This window comes from Camarhynchus parvulus, chromosome 12 (genome assembly GCF_901933205.1).
Source record: "Camarhynchus parvulus chromosome 12, STF_HiC, whole genome shotgun sequence".
NCBI classification, from domain to species: Eukaryota; Metazoa; Chordata; class Aves; order Passeriformes; family Thraupidae; genus Camarhynchus; species Camarhynchus parvulus.
The window spans coordinates 16410257-16428346 of record NC_044582.1 but is presented as its reverse complement, the minus strand read 5'-3'; the positions used below and the strand labels follow the sequence as shown (position 1 = coordinate 16428346).

General features: G+C 43.2%; 1 protein-coding gene across 6 annotated transcripts in view; it reads left to right on the top strand.

Annotated features, from left to right (window-relative positions):
- The window catches only part of FOXP1 (forkhead box P1), a 378109-nt gene that overhangs the window by 45125 nt on the left and 314894 nt on the right, over window positions 1-18090 (top strand). For all 6 annotated transcript variants that reach the window (XM_030956506.1, XM_030956498.1, XM_030956504.1 and 3 more), the window contains exon 2: window positions 497-625. The gene's annotated coding sequence lies outside the window, so the exon portion shown is untranslated. The remainder of the gene's footprint in view (window positions 1-496; window positions 626-18090) is intronic.

Below are 18090 nucleotides of genomic sequence, written 5' to 3'. Positions count from 1 at the left end.
TGTGTGTTTTTCCTTATCTCAGAGGAAAGATTAATGCTAACAAGAGGGTCTACATTTTATTAAGGTTTAATCAGGATGCAGTGAGTGAAGACAGAGAGTAAATAGTTCAGAAATTCAGAGTGTGTTATATTTTGATAATGCAAAGTAGGTTAAAGTATCTGGATTTTGTGCTCAGTACAATGTTTTCAGGCAGAATGTGGATTTGGATGGTGACACATTTTGGTATTTAGGAGGAACATAAGCTCTCCTGTCGGAGGAGCACGTTGCAAATGTGAAATAAGCATTTGTCTCTAAAAACCTTTCTTAATATTGTAAGTTTTGGTTTTATTTAAAGCCAAATAGAGTCTGCTGTGTGATAGTTTGATACACAGACATGCTTCTGTAATGCTCCCCCCAGCTCCAGCATTTATAACCACCTTTTACTTTCAAAGGAAAACTACAGGCTTTGATATGATTCTAACTGAGTGAAGTTTTAAAACATGTTTTTGTCTTTCAGTCTCCTGAGAACATTTTTTTCTGAGTGACTCCAGCTTCCAGACACATTTGCCATGAGAAGGGTTCCAATCCTTTCCTGTATTTGCCCTGAGTCATGAATGGATATGTGTGATGCCTGCAAGTAAAACTGGTGAGTTGTCAAGGCTGAGTTTGCAATAACTCTCACTTATTCTTTCTTACCAATTATCTTTCCCTCATTTTTTTTTCTTTCCTTTTTTATAAGGTGGGAGGGGGTTGTACTGTCTGTGTTTACAGGCAAGTCACCACTACTCTTAAAAAAACCCAAAGCAACCTTCATTGGCATGAAATAGCAGAAATACCAAATATTACCTATACAGAAAAAATACTCCTTTCCTTTCTTTTTTCTCTTCATCCCCCTGAATTCTGTGAACTGTAAGGGCTTTGGTGGTGAAACTGGAGTTCAGTCATGCAGGAAAAGCTGCTGCCCAAAACCAGCCTTGCAGACAGACAGGATCTAAACCGAGCTTGTGTGGGCAATTCATGTAGTGATGAAATATGGATATGGAGGGGTCTCCTTGCCATCATGTGTCACATGGTGGATTCTCAAAGGAGCCATTGCCAACAGATAATTAGCTCCAGCATTTGCTGCACTTGCATCCCAGTGACAAAATGGTGTCACTGGTACACAGGAGAGCTGTCCTGCAGCGTGTGCTTCACCTCGGTGCTGCTGCCCAGCCTGGGGGACACGGGGACAAAGCCTTCAACAGCTTGTTTAGATCAAGCTCAGGAGGATGCTGGAGTGAGACCTCTCCTCTGTTAAGGGCCAGTTGCCTTTCCTGGTGGGGTTACCCCTCAAGAAGCCCCTGGTCTCTTTTGTGCCATGCAAAAGGTGGTTGTGCCTTTTCCAGCTGTCCCCATCCCCCAGGAACCTGGCATGGGGAGCTTTCCATGCCCACTCCTCTGACCTGCCTCCTCCTGATTGCCTCTCTTTATAACTGGGGCGAGAGGAGGGGCAGTATTAGTTTGGGAAAACAAGAATCATCTCATTCTGCAGCAAAACTGGGAAGTCCGTGTAAGAAATCTTTCAAACCCAGGAAATCTGCATAATTAAATTGTGTAGGAATTGGGAGCACAAATTGTTTTTTTAAATAAATTCAGGTTTCTATTATATATTTAATATCCCTCTGTGTGTTGGAAAGTGCATTTCAATTCAAAGATTATAAAACCTGAGAAATCCGTACATCAGTGGATTGTGATATTTTTTTTCTGTTTCCATTTTTTATTTTTTTTTCCAGAGGTAGCATAATTACCATGTCATTTAGCAAAGATTATAATAGCTGCTCAGTTTTTACCGACTGGTATAGTAAACAGTTGAATAAACCCATATGGCAGCTCAAAGTGTGCATAGAGGAGAGGCATTCTTACCATTTCCTTCATGTCTGAATTACCAGCCTCACTGATACAACTGAGATCCCCAAATGGGGACCAATTCCAGACTTCTCCAGTCATGCAAAAATTTCTCACTGCTCTGTCGCATATGAATCAATTGATTTTAATCACAGTGGTTAGGTAATTAATTATTTCTTTGTGCCTATAAAGTATGCATGGGAAATGTGGGGTTATATGCAAGGTACATGCCTCGATTTAAAGCACCCTGTGCATTTGCTTAATGCCTCTTTAGTAAATGTAAATAATGCCTGGGGTCAGAATCTCAGTATCCAGGTATTGTTAAAGATAGAGCCCTTCTAAGGCTGGCATGGGTGAAGTGTGCCATCACTGGGTGCTGTGACAGCCCCGTGGCACTGCTGGTAGTGGCACTTTGTGTCTGGTCTCAGGGTGGCAGACGGAAGGACCAGAGTGTTTCAAAGCATCCACTTGAAATACCAGGTTGAATTATGGAGGTGTGGAGCTGTGGCCAGCCAGCATCTGGAGCAAAGACAAAGTGTTGAAGTAACGTGCCCTCTGGATACCTTCACTATTAAAAAATAAAAGCAATGAGAAGAAGGATTGTTAACTCCCTCCAAATGCTGGCTTGAACAAAGAAAAAGACTCGTGCTACTCCTCTGAAAATTCACTTACTTCCAGTTATCTTAAAATTTTCATGTCACATAATAGCTTTAAAATACCTTCTGAACACATTAGACTCTCTAGGTGCCTAGGAAATATTGCAGAATAATAATACCAAATGACCAAGCATTGAGCATTCCCACTGGAAAGGAGCAGTTGGCCCAAACTGGTGCTTGTGTTCATCTTAACCCTGATGTACGACCAGCCCTCCACCATAATTCTATCAAGAGATGGTAAGTTGCCTAGCAATGTGCTGACTGCAGAGGGTACGTGTCGAGCTAATTCAGTTTTTGTTCTCGTTTTCCTTGAGAGTTCAGCTTAAAGGAGTGATCCTTTCTCCAGCTGCAGCAAGAGCCACTTCTCGGCCGTCTCTCTTGTTCCCCACTCGAGTGTCCCTGGTGATGTCAGGAATTCATTCACCGCCGTGCACGCCTTAAAGGTTTCCAGCTTATTGAGTAGCCAAATGTGGTTTCTGCTGATTGTGTTGACTGAATACGTAGGGGCCTTTCGAAGAGGCAAGGGTTTTATTTAAAGCAGAGAGTTTAGTTGTATACCATTTTATGGCAGGCAAAGGTCATCTGGGGTAAGCAGCCAGAACAGCGAATTGCCTCATTGCAGCACCTCAGAAAATGAGGGAGAAAGATACAGTAAGAGGTTTTAACAAATTGCTCCTAGTTATGAATTTTTAAAGTCGAGGAGCTGGTGCTGTGTACGTTTTTAAATTGGAGATAACCATGCTTGTAGGATAAATTGAGTTAAGAATGGAACAAATCAAAATAATGGGGTGGTACTAAAAGCCCGGTGGTGCTGCCGGCGGCGCTGAGCACCGAGCAGACGGCGCGTCATAGACCTGCTGGGTCCCTGCCCTTCCCACACGGATTGTGGGCACCTTTCCTAACTAACAGTGCCCCTCTCCTCGCTCAGTCCTCCCCTCTGGCTCCTGGTTACAAAAAGGGCTGGATTTGCCCTGTGGTGCTTCTGGTGATACCCAGGGAGCAAGAGCCAGAGGGGTTTGTCCGTGGAGCGGGGCTGGGTTTCCCAGGCTGTGCTAACCCAGATGGGTGTCAGTGGGGTGGGGGCAGCTCCAGGAGCCCAGCCTGGCATCCCCTGGCACAGTTGCTCAGAGGGAGAGGTGGCAGCAGCCCCAAATTGTCACTTCTGTCCCTGCAGGATCTCCCTTGCTCCTTGTGGCATCAGTGGCTCCAGGAAGACTTTGTTTTTCTGAAACTTTTCTGTCCGTGGAACTTTCTCTGTGGCAGGGGGAGGAGAGAAGAAGTAATTTTAACAATTTAATAAAGTACATAATGTAAGTTTTATAAGCTGGTGTGAATGCTCCTAAGTATTTTGGTCTTTTTTCATAACACAATGAACCTAATATTGGTAAAAATACAGATCTTAGCTGCCACCATAAAGAGAGGCTAGATTTAATAAACAGTTATGAATGTTGGCAGCTGCCTATCAGATTGTATAACATCGGCTATAGCACATGAAGACAGTGTCAACTTACATTTTATCTCAGAAGTATTTTCAAAGCATTTATTTTGCTTTCTCTTGAGTCCTTAACCTAATTCAAGTTATATAATTGGCGGAATATTTTTCCACACCGCTAATTGGCTGGGTGCCAGCGTGGAAACCATTGTATGACTTGATGATGATCAGGAATTAACATGACATTTGCGTGGTGGTAATGGAATACATTAGTAATGTAATTCATGACTGTAAGAAAGAGACCATCATCTCCCACCTCTGATCAGCAGGAGGGGCTGGGAGGATGATGAAATGCTCCCAGCAGGCACCTCACAGCAGTGGCTGGCCAATCTCGATGTCAAATTTAGTTTTAAATTCTTCAGACAAAGCTGTAATGCTTACCAATTAATTACTACAAATGTCAATTAAAAATCTACCAAATAATGCAGTAAGATTAAATTTCAATTAAAAAAATTACATTTAACAAGGAAGATACAACATTATTTTAATGAATTCTGCTGAAGGTGACAGTTTATCTAGATATATTTATACCGTGTAGGTGGATCTAAATTCATTGGATGATGTTAACCATGTTACTCAGTGTACATATTAGTTTTGAAAATTATTTCGACTTTGGCTATGTCCTGGAGGAGCTGGGGCATCAGGAGGCATTTCTCATCACCAGGAGAAGGGGGAATTTCACGCCTTCTCAGTAAAAAAATCTTCTCACACCTAAAATGAAGGCTTTAGTGCAGAATTCTATCCTGACCAAATTTGTGGTATTTTTCAGTGCTTTATATTTAGAAAAACAAATAGAGCATTGCTTTTGTGGCAATAGAGCAAGTCGTGACTTTTCTACATTTATAATGATTTCTTGGGACAGTTTTTTAAGTAATCTGTTTTATCATACAAAAAATACCTATTATTTCAATAAATCACATAACAGGAAAAGATTTTACTTTGGGAAGGTGGTAAACTTAGTCCTGAGCAGAACTTTAACTGCAAGGCTTTGCCCTGGCTTGGGAGAGGTTGTAAATGGATAATTAAAATCTCCTTATTGATACTAGAGATGCTTGAAGGGATATTTTGAACCAGCAGAAATGTTGTGGGGCGTGTGAAGTTTGCAGGTGTGTGTTCCACAAACTCTTGTAAAGCACCTGTGCCCCTCTGGATGCAGAGTGCTAACAGAGCAAAGTGGGGCTTGTAGCTGGAGTTCTGTGTGGCAGCAGCTTTATTTTTATTGCTCAGGGCAGTTTTTGGGCTGATGGAGATGGAAGTGCTTTAGGAAGGCTTGAGTGCCTGCAGTCACCAGCATGGCACAGGGGCAGAGCTGGGCTGTGCAAGTGGCTATCTTGGTATTAAAGTATTTATGAGATCTGAAAAATACTTTATCAGCTTCCTCAGACTTCTTTTCTGAGAGCTTTTATTATGTTTTCACATCGTCACATCTAGGTAAGAGGGAAGACATAATTGAAGGAGCAGATTTTATGTGTCAAGCCAGCATGGAAAGAGGTCCCTCTCAGGGACCAGAGGCTCTTTTTCCTTGGCACTGTTGTGTCTGGAGCTATCACATTTCAGCAGGTTTTAACTTAGAATAAAATATAGAAAAATACAGTGTGCATGCAGAAAATCAGAGAAGCCAAACAACTGCTCATGGCAGGTTGAAGTAGTGATATTCTCTTTAGTAGACAGGTCCCTTAGATGCTGCTCAGGCTTTGCCCATTGGTGGGTGAATGCAGCAGGCATGATCTGTCTCACTGCTGCAATTCAGATACCTCTGGGTATTGGTAACAGCTTTACAGGATCATAACTGCTTTGTGCTATTATCTGATAAAACTATCACCAGCAGGAGATGGGAGACAGCCTCTTTTTTTCCTATAAGGGCCTCAGAAATGGATGATGTGGAAGTGTAAGAGCAGTGGAAACATTCTCTCACCAGTCCTCACAGACAGAAAGGTGATGGAGAGGAAGTTAGAGCAAGGCAGAATCATTTCCTCACCAGCAGCCAGAAAGCTTTAAACAAGGAGGCAGAGGGGGAAGAGTGGGAGCACATAACACCTTTCTGCCAGGAGATAATGGTGTGAGGAGCTTGTGGGTTTGGGGCACCCACTGCTCAGACAATTAGGTGGCAGCTGGAGCTCCTGCTCTTAAAAACCCATCTTTGCAGGGGCTTTCAGCTCTACACAGGACCAGTCATTTTCTGATTTGAGTCCCTGGAGGAAGCTCTTGCTCTGGCTGTTGTTTGAGAAGAGGTAATACCGCACAGCAGGAAGAGAGCACCTTCTGTATCCCAGGTTCTGCTGCTCCCATGAGGAGCTTGTGCCCATCCCAAGCACTCTTGGTATCTGGGCTCCTCCTTGGGGTGTCCCACAATGAACCCTGTGCCCATCCTGAGCCCTTGAGGTGGTGTCTCCTCCAGCTTTCCTACAGGTGAAAATTTTGCCTTTCGTGCGGAAATGCTTCTCTATTTCTGTGAGAGTTGGCCAAACACCTTGAAGGAAGAGTCTTTGACTTTGGAGAAAATATTTATATCTCTTTGGGTTTTTCCTTTTTTTTTCCTTAGTGTAGGGTTATGTCAGCTATATTACATTGAGGAAACACTGAGCTGGGGGAGGAAACTTAAATAAGCTGCCCTCATATTGCCAGTTTATTCCCAGCTTTCATCCACTGATTTACATGCCATCTGAAATAAAAATACCCAGACTTCAGTAGTTGTTTACCTTTGCTGGTTTCACTGTGTGGCGACCCGAGGAGATGCAGGAACTGTTCTGGCTCTGACATTTGCATGCGGTGAGGTTGGGTGAGAGGAGACAGATGCTGTGCAAAGGGAAAAGGCAACAGGGTTTATTAAGTTTTTGTCTTACCCTGGTTTATAATATTTAGACAAAAGCAAATATCTCCAGGGAGGCCTTGTGAAATGAGAGACCAGAGGAAGCTCTGTGAGCTGATGGCAGATTCTGGCCTCATCAGGTGGGGTTGGGTGGTGGGATGCTGAGGAAGGGGCTGCGAGGGTCAGGCACACAGGGGGGTCCTGGATTGCTGCAGGAGGAGGATGTGGACTTACAGTACTTGTGTAGGACAAAGTATACTGTCATCATGACAGTGCTCCAGCGGGGAACAGCCTGAAATGCTCTTTGTCTTCATTAATACTTCTTCCCAGCAGAGCCTTAGGAGATCGTTCTCACGTTCAGATATACAAGGAAACCGAATACAGAGTTGTTTGTCATGAAAATCCCATTTATATACAGCAGCTGTAAAATCCCAGATGCTGAGCGTGGAGGGAGGCTGCTCTGTCATCGGCCAGTCGAGGGGAGAGTTGACTGTAAAACTGGGCTGTAATTCCCTCTTGACAGGGGCGTGGTGGTTCTGTCTTCAAACAACTCCGAGAGCCTGCCCTGCCAAGCGTTTATGGATTTTGTTCTCACAAGCCAGGTAATAGATAAGTCTGAGCAAGGAGATAGATACAGATATAGATATATATGAAAGGAAGACCTTTGCTCTAGGAAAATACCCATCATTGCTTTTTAAAGTCTGGTTCAGGATTTCAGGGCAGAGCATCTGAAGTGTTTGGGGTCCTTTTGTTGCAAAGGAGGTGCCGTGGGCCTGGGGCTGCTCTTGACAGCTCCCAAGCATTCAATATCCCCTTGATTCCAGGGCAGCAGGATGTGACCCTCACAGAAAGACAGATGGCACTGGGGAGCTTGATGCTTATTGTTTTCAGCAGAGCTCTACTGGAACCAATAAAGTTGCTGCCACCACTGCTCGGAGCAAAAGTGGCTACAGCTGAACAAGAGACACAAAATTATCAATTAAAAAAGACATCGCCAAGCCCATTATTTTACTGTTGAAAAAACATCCTCCTTCCCAGTCTTGTTTTTTCCCCACATGGAGTGAATCTTTGGGATATTAATGATCCACTGTCATGTTTGTTTAACGTATTTTTTTGGCAATGCCTTTTTAGGGTCGAAGCCTGAGGTTTTTCTCCATGTGTTTCAGCTAGGGAAAACTCCCAGTGTCCCAATGGGGCCTCTTCTGAAACAAATGAAGACTAATTTTTCTCAACTTAATTGGGAATTTCATCTGAATAAACAGAGAAAGGCCCGGGCTTTGTTTATATAAAATATCATGAAATGCTGTTCTGCTGAGCCGCTGAATTGCTGCTGGCAGGCTGGTTCTCACCCATGAGATTTCTCGTGAAATTGGTGGCCAGAGCCCTCCACAGTGGCTCAATTCTCACATGGACCACCATGGTCTTCCTGCCTCATCCCTTGCTTTTCCTGGATCACTGCAAGCACTTGAGCACAGCTTGGGAGCTAAAGACAGTGTCGTTTTGGGAGATTTGGCCTTAACCTGAAATCTCCATGTTTTTGTGGGTTTAAGTCAAACCTTAATACTACTTCAGCATAATGTTTTTGTGGTTTAATGTTCTTACAGTTTTTTACAGTGTTTCTTTTAAATTCTGTCACTGAAGTGTATGAGAGTTGACAAGTGTAAATATGTAGTTAGACAATTTCAAAAGTGTATTATTTACTGATCGACCATAATGGCTCCAAAGGAACCATTATACTCAATCATATCATGTCACTCTGTGGCACTTATTATGATGGTAATATGGATATGCATATTATTTTTTTTTTAAAGCATGAGAAGCGTTATTGTGCATGTGTAAAAGCTGTTTTTAATTGTCAGCAATGCTCTGAGCTTTTTTTAATACCAAGAATTTAAACCACCTATGGCTACCAGCTTGCAAATTGCGGAAGCAAAAATCCATGTCTCTAGGAGGAGGGAAAAAGCCATGCTTGAGATTTACAGCAATGCAACTGTGCATCTCCTTAATACGGCTCTTTTATAGCTTTGTTAGATCTGAGGGCAACCTAGAACCCTAACCTGAGAGCTTGGCAGGTAAAAGCTTTCCATTTTATCTCTGCAGCTTTCATCTGCTCCTGTAAGCTCTTTCCCTGACTTCCTAATTGTGTTTGCAACATTAGCAAATGGGCGGTCTGAAAATACCACGCAGTGCAAGTCACGTTAATTCAGGGACCTTTTTTCTTCAAGGTGTCACAGAAGATGTCTTTTTGTAGCACCGGGGCAGAGAAAGAAGGAGAGAAGGCAGAATGAGAGCAGAATGTGAACACTGAACCATGTAAAATAAAAGAAAGAGACAGGCAGAGAGCTGGGAGGGCTAAATATGCTCCAGCCTTTCTGAAGAGCTGATTTCAGGAGAGAGAGAGAGAGAAAGGGAGGGAGGCAAGAGAGCGTAAGCAGGAGCTTGCTTGCTAGAAAATGTCTTTTGTGGAGAAGATGGGAGGAGAGTTTGAGTTTTAGTGACTGGAGGTGAGGAGCTAAGGTGCGAATTTGGCATGGCGCACGGCAAATCGATCGCGGAGCAATAATTAGAGAGAGGAGGAGGAATCAGAAGTGTTTCTTAACTTAGAAACAAGGATGTGACTGGCTGCTGGCTGTTGCTACTTGGAAGCAGGTAAAAAAAAAAGGAATCTATTGGGCAAAGTCCTCACCGCAGAAGACACAATGAGGGTGAAATCCAGCTTGTGGTTGTTGAAGAGAGATGTGAGAAAGGAAAAAATCCAGTGTTGTCCAAGAGGTCTGCGTTGTCCAGCAGGGCAGTGACCCCTCTGCAGGAGCTGTTCTGGTGCTGAGTCCTCCCTGGGTGTGCCGGTGGGAAAACCTCCCACTGGAAATGCATTTTGCTGCAAATATGGAAGATTAACCATAAGATGCTAGAGTGAGCCAAATTTGAGTAGTTTAGGACAAGAAGGACATACGGTCTTGAACTGGTAACAGCCAGATTTCCTTGCAATAAATTAATAAAAGTAACAAGTTTTTTGTGGTTAGGTTTTTTTTTGGGGGTGTTATTTTTTTGGGGATTTTTTTTTGTTTATTTGGGTTTCTGTTGTTGTTGGGGTTTTTGCTAATTCTGCAGTAATTTTAACCTTGGCTCTCTTTTTGAAATTGTATTAAAGTTGTTCTCTTTTGAAATACTGAGCAAGAAACATAAAAACAAAGAAATGTACTCTTAGTATTTCTGTCCTTGACCTACATAAACAGCTGTATAGTCAGACTCAGTCTTGTATTTTTGAAAAGTCTGGGGCAACATAATTTTTGAGTTGGTTCCTGGTTAGAAAAGTTACTTGCTGAAGTCTCGTCACCCAGAACATGAAATATTGGTGTTTCTGCTGGGATCATTACTTTAATATTCTGAATAAATTGTATAACTGCCGATTTGTTTAAGAGGGTGGAATTTATGAAGCTACAGTGCATTTGTACACACACATGCACTAGCACACAACACTTGTTGATGATTCAGAGAAGGAGTAGAGTAATTCAGCTCTTGGACTGCCTCACGTGTGATTGGCTTCCTTTCTGGGGGACTTATTTTAGGGAAAAATCAATGTCAACTGAAAAACATTCCATTCTGAAAAGACAAAAATTCCCCTACTTGTGAAAATGTGTCTTGGCAGCTGATTTAACTTATGATACAAGATTTAACACTTTTCACTAAACATGAATTTTTTACCATGGCAACAGCTACGTTACGGGCCACATGTTGGAGACTTGCATGTTGTTGCAGAAACTTGTAGCCCTCCACATTTAGCTGAGTCCTTGTTTCCACCAGCAGAAGGAGCCCACTCCTGCAGCTGTTTTGGGCACAGATCTCCTGGTGGGGCCCGTGGGCATCCCCCTAACCCCAGCAAGGTGATGTGTACTCTGGGTGACGTGTAGGCAAAGCACTTGATGACAGAATAACCCAGTAAAACTCATGGTTTAGCCTCCAATTCGTCTTTCCAGTGGCAGGGTGGGAAGAGCTTTCTAAGAATCCCACTTCTCCAGATTCTCTCTTCCCTGTCCCCCTCCCCATCACCTCTCGGACACACTTTGCCACGTGCAGCAGCAGTTCTGCTGTGTCCCCCGGCCCAGCTGCTCCTCCCCGTGTCCCCCTGCTCCTCTCTCAGCTCCTTGTCACCTCTCATTTGCTGTGGAGTGGCTTCTCAGGCGACGTTAATTGAATCCTGCTCATCAGGGACTCCATAAAAGCGTGACGGGCGGGACGGAGCCCTGGCAGATGGCAGCCCTTGAGGAGAGGGATGTGTGCCTGGGCTGGGCTGGTGATGGGCTGGAGATTCTGCAGCAGCACAAAGTTCCTTCTTTTGGAGCTGTGAGAACAGCAGGCCAATATGAACAAAGGGATTGAGGCTGGGTTTTGTCCCTCAGATTCAGTAAGACTGTAAACCCTAGCTATGAAGGGCTAGGTGTGAAACAGTAAGAGAATTTAAGTTTATAGGTAATTGCAAACATCTGCAGGTACCTTGAGTTGGAGCAGTTTTATTTAATCTTACAAGTTAGGAAGAGTATAAATTCTCTTGGTTTAGGACAAAGCTAACAAAGGGTTAGGCAGAAAGTCCTGTTTCCAGAGGTGAAAACTCTCAGTTCAGGTGTTTCTTGTACCTTTCTCTTGACCATTGCTAAGCAATGACCGAGCATGGTAATGTGCCTTTCTGAGCACTGCTGGGACCTTTGCCCTTTTTCTTTCATGCAAAACAGCCCAATTTAAATGAAGCCAGCTATGCAAAGCAGAAGCTTGACATGGTGGGGATATGTCCCCATGAGTTCTGGGCTGTGGTGGCACAGTGAAGGGTGTCCTCTACACGCCCAGTTCTGCTGGTCCAATGTCCCCAGAACAGCTTCTTCTCTTGGCTGTAAGACTGGTTTAAATCTGGCCTTTACTTGGTGTGAATTCTCCAAGCTGTGCTGGTCCAGAACTTAAATAATTTGTTCTCTTTTTAGCATCGTGTCTTTTAAAGGTGTTATATTTGTTTCCATTTAGCGTTAAATTAAAATTAAATAGCTGTGCTTTGTAGATGTAATAGTGTACAAATATATCTATTTTTACATCCTTTTAGCCCATGTCTATGTGACTAAGAAAAAAGCAGCAGAGTAGGGGCCTCTGATTTTTGTTTTACTTGAATCAAACACCCTATTGGGATTTCAATTATAAGTGAATGTTACACTTGTTTGTTACTAAGGTGACTACAGTGTCAAGGTTATGTGGATGTTGTGGTATTATAAATGCAGAAATAATGCAAAAAAGAAAAATAGTTGTGTTGGCTAAAAATCATCTTATTCCTATAGCATAAAGTTGCACACTGTCCTACATTTCAATTCTTGTTCTATTAAATTACCTGTTTAATAATTTGAATCCAGTGTTATTTTTGTATTATATTGCAAATGTGTGACTGTGAGGTTATTTTTAAGATATATTTATTAAGGGAACGAATACAATAAGACAAGTCATTGCAGCCCACATACAGTTCCTTGACTTCTCATTTTATGATGTTTCAATTGCATATGATTACTGAATCTAAGTTTTAACTTTTATGGGGGTTCATTAGAGATGCAGCTGTGTAGAGAGAAATTCAGTGGAATCTGATAATTTTTTTAAGCTCTGAAAGTGTAGTGAGATGCAGCAACTTGATGGAGCATAACTCAAACTTCTGACTTGGATGTTGGGTGCACAAATTGTGGGGTCTCCAAGGGCTTAGCAGGGCTGCAGTGGAATTTTGCTGCTGATGGGAGAGGTCTGTGTGTTTGGGGTGTGGTAGACCAGAGCATCTCAAATGAAAGGCCTTTTTTTTCTGGATAGGGCAAAGAGAAGAGGGGATGTCCTTGCTTGGAGCCAGGATTAGCACGAGATGCTTTTTGCTCCTGTGGGAATCAACACTCTGGTGGAGAAATATGGTTTCAGTAAATCCATGGTGTTTTCTTCTTAATAGAGGATCTAAGTAAAATGAACTCCTCAAAAATCAATATTCAAAGCAATCTTAGTGAGCAAGTGCTGAGAAAACAACTTTTGGGGCACATTTAAAGGAATAGATGTAGTAAATGAGTAAACTTGCCCCGTGGTTAAATGCTGCAGTGCTTTATGTGAATACTAAATAGGAACATGTCCCATCAAGTACAGTTTCTCCATAATTTATTAGCATAATATGTTTGTTTTTAATGAATAGGAATGTAAACATTTATAATGGAACGATCATGCCTTTTAGCAGAAAACTGTTCAAAACTATTAGTGCTATTAGCTTAGTTTGGGGAAAAGTTATTTCATGATATAGATGATTTCTTTCCAAACATCAACTCTCCTAAAGTTGCAAATCCAGATCCAGAGAAAGGCATGGGAGAAAGTATCACAGGTGACTTGAATGCAAGACTCCAAAAATCTCTTACTTGTGATTAAAGCTGTGGTTGGGCCTCATGTCCTTGCATACTTTTAAGTATTTGCTGCTGCTGGCTTCTCCAGGTAGGGCCTTGAGGGGTGGAAAAGCTGGATTTGCCCTACCTCAGAGCAGAAAATAGCTCAGCTTTATTGGGAACCTGGTTCTTGCCTGTGGGGAGAGAGAGGAGGGAAGGGCAGTGGCAGTGGGGAGCGCGGGTGCTGTGGTTTCATTCTGATGTAGAACATCATCCCCAGAAAAATGGTGTTCCTGGGCCATGCCTCCTCCCACGGCAAGGGAAAACAGATGAAAAGCAATGAAGCACACAATTACATAATGAAAAACAATAAAGTGCATTTTCTAATATGTACTACTAGTGACCAGATAACTTTATTAAAAAACCAAATGCAATTGCATTTCCAAGTATTGCTCTGTGTGATAAACTCCAGGGAAAAAATACTGACGAACAACTTAGGAGGAGAAGACTTCTTGTTTAATATAAACCTCAGACTTTGAAGTGACACATAGCAGGGAATAAATGTCCATCATCTATCAAATGAGGTTTGAACGGTTTAGGTCACACTAGACAAACACTTCTCACCCTAAAACCTTCTTTTCATCTTCATTCATCAACAACACCTTAAGCTTGTGCCCCTCTTTTCCTTTTCCACTCTCTCAAAAAACAATAATCTACTTGATGCCTACAAATCACTCCTGGCTGGCACTCGTTAGGCGAGTTATGAGCTGTGGCTGCTGCTGCTCCCTTCGGAGCTGCCTCCTGAGCAGGGAGGAGAGGGGGCTGCAGGTTTGGGAAGAGGAGGAGGAGGCAGAAGTGCTGCAGAAATGGTGGCTGTAGTAACTCCAAAGCAGCCGGGTTTGGAGCCTTAAAACGCAAAGGCAAACCTCCATGGGCAGGCTGGAGAGGTTTGTTCTCTTCTGAAGATTCCTCAAGCTGCCCTGGTGGATGCTTAGACCCAGAAGCTCATCTTCAATTTGCTTTCTTAGTCTCAGGCTAACTTACATTGCTGTGCCTCGTAATTTGTTCCTGTTGCCTCCTCTGAAGTCCTTGGCTGGGCTGTGCATGAGGTGCTCAAATCCCATTTCTTAGTAGGAAGCTACCTCTCTTACACTAATCCTTGTCCAAAAACTCCTAATTTTGATTCTTAGCCTTTTCCAACGTACGGGACTCCTCTTGGATTAGTTTCCTTATGGCACAGTTCACCCCTGCACTGTTCCTTCCTCACTGGTTCTTTTTTCTTTCAAAGATACTTTTCTGACTCCATCCCCAGCTGCCTGGAAGTGATTTGTTGAGCAGCTCAGGCCCCTGGTTTTCAGAGGCCACAGACTGTTTTCTCTTGTTTTCTGCCTTCCTCTTTGTTTTTTTCTTTCCTGTGGCTCTGGGGAGCAGTCTGGCAGACACAGCTTCCTCACAACCACTGGTTGATGTTACTCTGTGTAACTGCAGGAGATGTGAGCAGCACCAAAGATCTGCTCGAAGGCAGAATTTTGTGTGGAAATTTCAAGGAGAACTCGGGAGGGCACAGACAGTCTAGGGAAGAGAACTCAGCATTTTGATTGCAATATAAGTTGATTTTTATAATTTTAAACATTGCTTCATCTTATTCTGATGTGGGATTTGGATGGTGCCGCCATCCATGGTGTTGTGGCCCAGCATCAGGGACCATGGTGGGAAGGTCTGTCACCCACCCAGCCCATCTCTGGCATCTTGGAGTCGCTGTCCCATGCTCAGCACCCTCTGGACACGTTCTCAGGGGAGTTTTGGGTATCATCAACCTTTGAAATTTGTCACAGTGATGTAAAATCCTCAGGGTATGGCTGGTGGTGGGGTGGGGGAGCTCCAGGTGATCTGGGGGAATCAGGAAATCTGCAGCCTCATTAATGAGGGAAGGAGGACTCACCCTTTTCGTGGGAACTGGTCACACATCATGGAGTATCACGAGGTAAGCCAATTTCCTACCCCAATACCTTCTTTTCCACTTCTCTCCTTCGCAGTTTGAAAACCATAAATCACCTATTTGAAATATATTTAAGGAGAAGAATATTTTCCCCTGCATTCCCACTTAATGCTTTGTAGCGAGTCCAGTTGGGATCATTCATGTGCTAAAGCAAGAGAAAAATTCCTCTTTGATACTGTGTCTTCATTTTAGACAGTTTCCTCTTTTACTCAGCTCTTAGATGATAATTCTGAGTCCTTAGATGCTGCTCATTCTGTCACAAAAAGAAAATGCAAAACAGGATATTTTAATATTAGTAATAATGAATGTTTACATGATTAGCTCAATTACTTTGTTCAGTTTGACATTTTGTCATTGTGGACCTGTCTTCCTCTCTCTTTTAAAGTGCATTAGTAGTGATGGGAAGAGCAGGGGTGGGGCTGTGATCTGGGTCTTGCTGAGCACCTCCCTGGAAGGAGCAGGGATTCTTACCCCTCACAGCACCTGCCACCCCAGGCAGACTTGCCAACACACCTCCTTGCCCTGGACTGTTGGGGACACTTATTTGAACCTCATTAAAATCCAAGCCTTTGACAAGTTTTATCCTAAAATTACACATTTTGCCTTGTAAAATGAAAAAGATGCATCTGCCATGTGGCCCTTTAAAGTCTGTACAAGACTGGGTCATTCACTGGTCTAGAAATTCTCCTTTGTGAATCACCTCTGTGTTGTAAAGATGAGTTGTTCATCCAACCAGTAATTGCTGTTGTCTGACACATCTATTTTACAGATTTTGGGTGTACGTAGTTCGGAAAAATACTGCTCTGCAAAGATGGTTTCTGGCCAAAAAGAAAAAGAGAATTGTGCAGGTTCTGGTGATATTGGAAAAAAAACACCTCAGTGGGTTTTGTTCTTGGTGTTTTTGCTCAAAAGAAGCAGCAAGGATAACTGTGTTTACTGCAGGGTGCCACTGAATGATCAAGAAGCTGAAGGAATGGCTCGTTTTCCTGTTATGTGACTGCTTTGGCTTTCTCATTCTTGTTCCCCTGTTTCTTCAGAAAGGCCCTGCAGCCTGCAGATAACAGAAATTAAATTAGTATTGATAAAACATTAGACACTCCTATTAATATTGACAGTCTGTCGATACTGTTGTGCTACTTTTGTAATACGGGATGTTAACGGGTAATACTTTAAATAAAAACACACTAATCTTATAATCACTGAACATGTAGCAGGGTCTGGGCTCGGCTCACTCCTCCCCTGAGCTCCCCCAGCCCTGCCTGCCTCCAGCTCCTCTTGGAGTCCCCAAGGGTCGGGAATGTTCTTCCCTCTGGGCTGGACCCCACAAATGGGGAGATGCAAAGGTGATGGTTGTAAGGCAGGGATAGGGATAGGAGTGGATGTGGAACCCACCTCCCCATGGCTGTGAGGGTGCTGGGGTTGGTTTGGAGACCTGTGTGTCCACTGCACTGAGCTCTGTGGGTGTGTGCAGCCTGACTGTGGGGTCAATCAGAGAACAATGGAGTTTTAGTCCTTTGGTTGCTGGTGGTGTTTGATGGGGCGCTGCCCTCCCTGGTTGCGTGTGTCCACAAAGTTTGGGGCAGGAGGCAGCACAGGGATGACTTCAGGTTCTGATGCAAGGCAGCAAACCACAATTCCCTGTTGGACCGTGCTGGCTGAGCGTGCAGGGGGTGAGAATACGTGAGGTCAAAGCAGTGCCCTTAATCTGTGGTTCTTGTCCTAATACTTAGCACACGTTAGCAGCTCCACATTTCTTGTGAACTTTTTTTTTTCCTTTTAAGTCTATCATGAAAATCACCATGTTCATCAGAGCTAAAGTTATTTGTTTAATGGCCTAAAAAATACGCATTAAACAATAATGATTACTTTGGTAAACACAGATGTCCTTGTATTATGCGGTGGGTTTTGTACGCGAATTTGTACACGTCTGTGAAACCGAATTTGCCATCTACCTTGAAAAATGGGAACCACAGTCCACGTTAATTGCTTCTCCCTGAGCCCCCTGCTCCACCTGCTGTGCTGCTGCAATCTCCTGGTGCAGTGCTGAAATCCCTGGAGCACGAGGACGGGTTGGCACTTGCAGATGTGTGCCCATCGTGGGAGGCAGCAGGCAACAGTCCTAACTTCTGCCTCTTTGTTTTCCAACTCCGAGGATATTTTTAAAAGGGGGAGGGAAAACCCTTTATCCTGCTGAAAACCATCTAGTGATGATCAGTTATTCTCCACATTATTAATGCTTATTTGGACGTTGCTTGGACTGCTGGGTTTAGCAGCTTCCCCGTTATGTATTGAATAAAATGAAATGCATGTCACAACAGCGGTGCTGTGATGCTGACAACCGTCCTTGGCTGTGCATCTCATTAGAGAGAGATACATTTTTCTTTGTTGTGTATCTGTGAATGACAGAAGTTGACAAACATCTTTTAAGAAGTTGCTGTTGGGAGAAAGTTACATTTATGGCAAAAAACCCAAGAAGAAACTGCTTGTTATGAAGGTAAATAATTATTTCCCCACACTTGTGTTTCATAAATCACCCTGCTCTGTCATAGTCAGTACTTTTTACTTTGTTATTGCGTATATGTTGAACGAGATCCTCCCCTGGATCACTTGCTCTTGGAAAGAAATCTTGGAAGGTTCAAAGCTCAGTTTGTATTGAAACTTGGACTTAAACCAGGATGAAAATCTTTGTATTTCACAGTTTTAAAGACTGAATTGGTTCTCTTATTGTAACAATGTACATTAATTCCCAGGGGACAGTTGAATTTTTCCGTAATGTGCTTTGGGGGCAAAGAATATTAACTTGACAGAGGAAAGATACCCAGGAGAACTACCAGGTAGGGGCCTGGTTGCTGTCAGCTGAACAGTGAAGCTGTGCTTTAAAGCACCATTTTCCAGAT